This window comes from Alosa pseudoharengus, unplaced genomic scaffold, assembly GCF_046254945.1.
Source record: "Alosa pseudoharengus isolate Yale_2024_CS ecotype anadromous, Long Island Sound unplaced genomic scaffold, YU_APseudo_1.1 YU_APseudo_1.1_scf_21, whole genome shotgun sequence".
Taxonomy (NCBI): domain Eukaryota; kingdom Metazoa; phylum Chordata; class Actinopteri; order Clupeiformes; family Clupeidae; genus Alosa; species Alosa pseudoharengus.
The window spans coordinates 2,372,210-2,380,066 of record NW_027468674.1 but is presented as its reverse complement, the minus strand read 5'-3'; positions in this window follow the sequence as shown (position 1 = coordinate 2,380,066).

The window sequence follows — 7,857 nt, the reverse complement described above, 5'->3', positions numbered from 1 at the left end:
GTTTTGGACAACTCACTCCTTGGCTGGCATGATGGCGGCGAGCAGAAAAACTAAGTTTTTAAAAACCTTTCTTTTAGTAAACTCTGTGTACACAAACAATGCTCAAGTTCATGTGTAGAGACACAGATGACTTCGATCAAAGTTTCATGTTGTGTCGAGCCTTCTTGGTGTTTTAAAAATAGCTATTTTGATGCCATCATGTATCAAAATAGTAGTGCCCCTACGATTTCCATTAAAAAAGCCATTTGACCCGAAAACGACGACAAGCTAAAAGTGGCGCTTCGGACGTAGGCTATAATTATGCTTTTAAACTAAAGTTTGACTAGGGTACATTCACAAAAACACCCTAGGATGCATTCTGGCCAGTTACGCTTTAACAGCCCCACTGATTTTCGTGTTCCTAGCCTAGGCTACTCCACCAATTACCAAAAAATGCAACCTCGTTTAATCTTAATGCGCATTTGTTGCAGAGACACCGTGATTTTATATCATCCAAAGCCCAGCTACATTTCTTTGAAAGACAACGATCTTTAAACAAAGCAGGCTACCTACAGTACATAGATGGCAATATCAGTTGTGCTTTAGACTGACAGAAAATACTGAGGCAAAAAGTCCTACCCAAAATAGAAATCTCTCCGATTTTCTATTAGCCTATACATGGCGGTACTCGGGACTTTCAACAACAGTTGCTTATATTTCTGTATTATACCAAAAACATAAATATCTATGTATTTTAATTATTCCAAAGTAGCATAGGCTACAAAATATGTCGAGCTATGTGCTACATTTGAAGAGTTTCAAAACGCCACCATTTTAATGAATTTTCATAAATATTTTTTTTTACATTTTGTTTTCCAAATAATTTCAGTTGAACTGTAACTGGGTGTTGTTATTTTATATATCTTTACTCAATCAAAACAACACAATACACATTAAATAACCTGAATGTTTTAAAAAAAGGAGATAGCGTTTTGGAACCAAACTCTTCATTTCTTCACACAAAAGTAACCAAGTTTAGCTTAGTCTTCTAACCTTATTTTAAGACAATAATTAAAAATCTTACCTTATCACATGTCAAACAGTCACCAAGTGTCCAGTGCCCTAGCTATGGCTAATCCTAGGCCAAACTGACCTAATGTCGCGTGGTTCATGCAAACATCACGTGCATTCATTCTCAGGTAACATTTTGTCGCGTGGCTTTAGTAGGCCTGTGCATGCTGTGCATTTCACGATTGATTGCAATATGAAAATGCTATTTGCAAATGGAGATGCATTTTCAACTAAAAATATAGCCTAGCATGCCTCAATACAACGCAATTCAGATCGTTACAACGTTAAGCGCATTTTCATATAATAGATGGGGACAGTAAACATTTTTTAAAAAATAATTAAAAAAAAACATTCTTACCTCCTAGGCCTAGTTTCAGTGATAACCTCCTAAATGGGCAATCTGTCACTGATGGTTGTCTCCTTTTCTCCACAGCTACTCAGCGCCAGCGTCTGCGTCAATTGGAATTCAGTGATTCGGATTCCAGCGATTCTGACTCCGAGTAAGTAGCACATATGGCAAACCCCACATACTTTGCATTGTTTTGATAAATGGATCGATGAGCAAACTCTTTTGTTTTTCCAGAATAGTTCCATGATCTGGAGGAACCGGAGCAGCCCACCCCCCAATTCCTTGTTGGTGTTTTTCTTAAACATTTTTTATTAATTTATTTCTTTGTTATTTTTGTTATTGTCAATAAATATTATAAATAATATTAACATGTATAACATATTGCCTGCCTGTCTTGAATTAAGCAACAAGCCCCGAGAGGCCACTGGTTTTAGAACAGCTGTTAGGCATGATGCGCAATTGCGGAAGCAATCATTTCCATATAGGCTTGTAGGCTACTGGAGAACAAGTCATTGCTCATGATAATAAAAGTATAATGTTCATTCATTTTCACGGTATGGACTAGCAATGGAAAATAAAAACAAAATGTTGGCAATTGGTTATAAGCCAACGTTTTGCAATAAACGGATTTTTGTAGGCCTATTGTGACGCACGACGATTTTCTCCGTGCCAACGTCAAAACAACGTTACCCCACCGGACAAAATGAAGTTGGCACAACGTCAGTAAACAACGTCATGCCAACGGATGATATGCCGTTGTGCCAACGTTGTGCCAACGTATGCTTGCTATCTGGGATGCTCATTTTAGTTCGTTGTAAAAGTTTGTTTTGTTTCTGTCAGCAGTTCATACCCAGTGAACAATGAACTATATTTTTATGAGTCTGTCTTTGTGTATATTTAACATGAACAGTAACTGTAAGTTAATGTTAGCTAACGTTAGTTATCATGAATGACACAATTGTTAGCCTGTTTGAGGCTGAACGAAATTGGCAGGCAGAATATCCATTCATATCATGAGGGTTGCTTCTACATCTCTGGGTGGACTTTTAAAATCCGTCTGGATAAAACATTTAAAAAAAAGTTAAAGATACATACTTTACGAAATCGCCTGATTTCCATTGCATGCTGACAGCTGGTGGACTGGACGGTTGGAAGAATAATGATGTTTTTTCGAATTCTCAAATAACTATGCAGCTGTGTTAAAGTCACCCAGGTGCTGGGTAGTGTACTCCACGTCAGGTGGGAGAGAGGAGGGGCGCTGTCCTAAACTATCAACCCAACAAGCTGGGTTACAGAAAATAACCCAACATGAGTAAAAACAACCCCACAAAATGCCCTGACAGCCTCAACCCAGCGTTTGGGTTGAGAAAATAACCCAGTATTTTTTAGAGTGTACATAATTATTTTTTTTTATAGTCAGTAAAATAGTAATTTGTGTGTGATTAAGTCCTTTATTGTTTGTTGTAGTTAATTGGGGGCCAAGCAGCGAAGGCACCCATTGAGTTACTAGCTTTTCCTATTATTATTATTATATATCTGCCATTGGAGTCTATGACAGCCCATAGAACGCCTGGCTAAAAAGTGCAGATTTTTGGCAGAAAGTTTCGGGACACTCCACTGACCACTCACACTCATTTACGGACCTCTAAACCCAGCCATCTAGCGCCACCAACAGGTCAAAATCTGGCCGAAAATTGAACTGCTGGGTCTAAAGTTATGAAAATTGGCACACTGATTCAGCACTGTCCCATGATCACTCTCACTAATTTCCAGAACTCTATGCCCAACACTCTAGCGCCACCAATGGGTCGAACCTGGATTGCATTCACGCATGTGACCATTGAACGGTGCGTCCGATATTCACATATCAGGCACCGTTGGAATCCCTGGACCGACCTAAGTTCAATGACCCCTATTACGTCACTTTCCGCCATATCCGATTTTCACGGAACTTGGCGGAGATGATCTTCTGCCCGAGCCGCACATAAGATACTTGTCAGATTTTTCAATTTCATTTTTGTTTGCCCGTGACAGCCAATCAAATATGGCGATGAAGCCACCAAACAGGAAGTGGACTAACATCTCCGTGGTACTTTGAGTTAACATAACAAAACTCGATACCATTAGTCAGGACACTGTCCCAATCACTCACAGCAGTTTTTATGCATATACATTGAACACTCTAGCGCCACCACCAGTTCAACGCTGGACATGTGTTCAAGTGCGTGATCCTTGACTCTTTTGTCTGATTTTCACAATGGAGGTAGCGTCTGAATCCTTAAACAATCTCGAGTTCATCGACCCCTATCCCGTCACTTTCCGCCATATTGGATCTCCGTCATATTGGATTAAGTCCAAACTCTACGAAAAGTTTCAGCGGTTACAAATTTCATCTGATTTTCACAGAACTGGCGGAGATGATCTTCAGACCGAGCCGCACAAACGATACTTGTCAGATTTTTTATTTTCAAGCTTGTTTGCCCGTGACAGCCAATCACACATGGCGACGATGCCGCCTAACAGGAAGTGGGCTAACATCTCGGCTACGCTTTAATGTATGAAGTCCAAACTTGGCACAGGGACTTGGTATCTGATTGTGAGGACGCACTAGGAAATTGGCATCATTTGGCCTCTATAGGGGGTGCTGCAATACATGAAATGAGCTTGTATCTCAGCAACGCTTTGATGTACGAAGTCCAAACTTGAAATAGAGACTTGGTACCTGATTGTGGGGATGCACTAGGAAACTGGCGTCATATGGCCTCTACAGGGGGCGCTGCAATACAGGAAGTGAGCTTGTATCTCAGCAACGCTTTGATGTATGAAAACCAAACTTGGTACAGGGACTTGGTATCTGATTGTGAGGACACAGTAGGAAATTGGCATCATTTGGCCTCTATAGGGGGCGCTGTAATACAGGAAGTGGGCTTATATCTCAGCAACGCTTCGTTGTATGAAGTCCAAACTTGATACATGGACATATTAGCTGATTGTGAGGACATGCAAGGAAAGTGGTCTCATTTGGCCTCTAGGGGTGCTGTAATAAAGAAAATGAGCTCACATCTCAGCAACACTTTGGTGTATGAAGTCCAAACTTGGTAGACGGACATGGGAGCTGATTGTGAGAACGCACAAGGACATTGGTGTAATTTGGCCTCTAGGGGCGCTGTTACAAAGTAAATGAACTTATTTCTCAGCCGTTCTTTATCCAATTGCCATCAAACTTGCTGTGAGTGCTTGCTCATGTCATGGCAACGCCATTCCTGCTATAGCGCACTGCTTGGCCCCCGCATTGCTGCTTGCAGCTATATTTTACATTGTGTTGTGTTTTGGCAATAAAGTACCTTTAAATAACAAACATTATCAGTAGTACTGACCGAATATTAAATAGATTGTTTGCAAGTTATGGTAATGTTATACTAGCGTGAACATTGCGTTTTCATCACGTTAGACTAAAACTGAAGAGATGAACTTGGCACTAATCATGTAGTGGTGTTTTCTATAGCCTATTCGTTAACCCAAGGAGCATGGAGAATGGGAGCAGTCCACACAGACACAGAACGTTATTATTTTAATTAAGTATTGATTCTAAAAACGTCGGAAATCGTACCGTTTTTTGCATCGTGATACCTTTCTAGTATCGATACACTGTGCAACACTAGTAAGTAGTGCTACGAGAGAAGATGTTCTCTGAAGAGCTTGGTCTTCAGGAGGTTTTGGACAGGGAACTGGTAGTGCGTTACACCAACGTGGAACAACAGATAAGAAAAGTTTGGATTGGCACTAGATTTTTGCTGTAAGTCTAATATTAATAGATAAGCAGTTTTTGCAGTGGATAGATCATAGAACATTATATCAGTATCATACAATGGTGAATAGAGTTGACTATCCGATTAAAACATTATCAATGAATAATTATATAGCATAATTTGTTTGTATGTGAAGATATTTCACAAAAGGCAGCAAGAACAGCTGGCTTGGTCTGGAATCTTGCTGAGAGCTGGTTTTGGAATCTCACTGAGAGGAAACTCCTTAAAGACGATCTGTAGCGGGGCGGCCTCTCCACACTCCATCAGGCAGGCAACGCAATCATCCTTCTCACATTGGGCCAGGTCAGAGTAGCCGCTTTTCCCTTCGTGAATGATGAAGGGCTCACCCCATACCCCCTGAAGGGACTCTCTCAGGCGGATCCCCAGATCCCTCCTCGTCCACTCATAGCTTTTACCTTTCACTTTCTTCTTATCTTCAGCATTGGGCCCCTTGGTTGGGTGGCTGTAGAGCAGCCACATGTTGGAGCTGGCCGGGTCACGGTAGCTTAGCACACTGCCCTGACAGCCGTGGGGCGTCTCCTTCAGAGACGGACGCAGTGGTTTAGTAAAACTTGTCTTTTTGTCCTCAGTAATCCTCTCTATACGATATTCATCGCAGGTACGGGCAGAACAGTAGAGTGTGTTGCCTTGAATCTGAGCCACCTGACACTCACCTGTCGGGTCCGTCAGCGGCTCTCCCGCCATCCACGACAACGGCTTTGTCCCAACATCACTGTAGAAAACCAAGGCGTGGGCGTTTTTTCCATTGATTTGGTTTTTTTCAATGACATAGGCCGGAATCAGCAGCATTGCGTTACCACTGGTCAATGCCATGGCCTGGGCCCACTGCAAAGGTTTTGCAGCTCGAAAGCTTTTTTTTATCAGCTAACACTATATCATCAGTAACATCTTTCAATTCATTCCAGTTCTTTAACTTTTCATCCTGGGTGGTGATGTAACACAAGCGGGTTTGGCCTGGCGTAAGGTCAGGTCCTTTAATTTGGCCCTTAATACAGATGAAGAAGAGGAACAGTGTCCCTGTGCTTGTCTCAAAGACTGGACAGGGACTCATGGTGCGGTGCCCAGATTTAATCGCTTTCTCCAAGTTCTTCATGGGAGACCACTGGAATCACAGATAACATATACATGAAAACTCACATAAGGTCATAATGTATATGAATAACACACTAATTACACACTAATTACAGATGTACTTTGCTGCATTAATGACATGATGCATTAGTTCCATGGGTTTGTTACGTACAGTATTTAATGTAAACTCTACATACTGCCATAATGTATATGAATAATACACTAATTACAGGCCTTATACCATGGTCTAGGTTGAAAAGGTGTTGTTTGAAAAGTGATATACTACACCTATGAAGTAGATCTGGTAAAATAAAGTTTAATCGCCGTTCCATATCAATGCTTATGAATGGTAACTATAACAACGATAGTAGGACGACGGTGGAGCCTGGAGGGAGGCTTCGCAACAATCAACTGTAAACAGCTGAAAAAACTAATGATTAGCTCTAAAACTCATTCAGTATTAATAATTGATTTCATATTTAGCCTATTTATTTCGTAAGTGACCATGGTATAAACGGGATAATGCCCTTCGATTCGTCCATTATCAGAAATAATTGGACTTCGCGGAAGCAACCGTCCGACGCCTCCGCGTCGTCCATTTATTTCTAATAATGGACACCTCATCCTGCATTATCCTTTACATAATGTATATGAATAACACACTAATTACAGAGATACTTTGCTACATTAATGACATTAGTGCCATGTGTTTGTTAGTATCTCATGTGTTCTTGAGTACCTTCACTTGTCCTTTCTCCCTGGTGCCTGTGCTCATCACCAGGTTTGTGGCATCCTGGTCTGCAGAAGAGGTGCGCTTCTCAGCAAACGCCAAGAATTTCTTCCATTTCTCAATGTAGAGTAGAGCAGGAATTCTGAAGTGCTTTTCTTCGTCTTTAAAAACTATATCGCGAGGGTCTTCAGGTGTGTCTGCAATCATTTAACAACCAGCAATTAACATTGTTGTCATTTGTTTTATTCACTCAACACTTCATTAAACATGCTCAATTTTGATCTAATCATAAATCCACATCAACAAATGCCTGTCTAGTTGACTGTGGAAAAGTTTGGGAACCCCAGTCTAGTTGGCTCTGGCTTCACAGTAGCAGCAACATTCTCCCCACACCCTGAGTCAGATGTAACTGGATGTACTGCATAGCGGTTCCAAATATGACCGCCGCTCTGCCATGCACATTCTCTCTGCAAAAATAAATCAGGCTTGTCAATTTGTCTGTAGACCCTTAGAAGTTAACATGTTTATATGTATGAGGAGTTGTGTGTGTGTGTGTGTGTGTGTGAGAGAGAGAAAGAGAGAGAGAGAGAGAGAGAGAGAGAGAGAGAGAGAAAGAGAGAGAGCTGTTCTGTGGTTCAACGTCACCAGCTGCACAGGCAGACAAGTGAAAAGACAAAATCCAAAGGGGGGTGATGAGGGGTGAATTCAATTGATGAATTTGTACACATGCACAAATCGCATGTCGGAATTTCACAAAATGTGGCATGCGCCCAGAGGCTGTCATGGCATAACAACGACAGTAGGTATCACTGCCAGTGCTAGTGGAG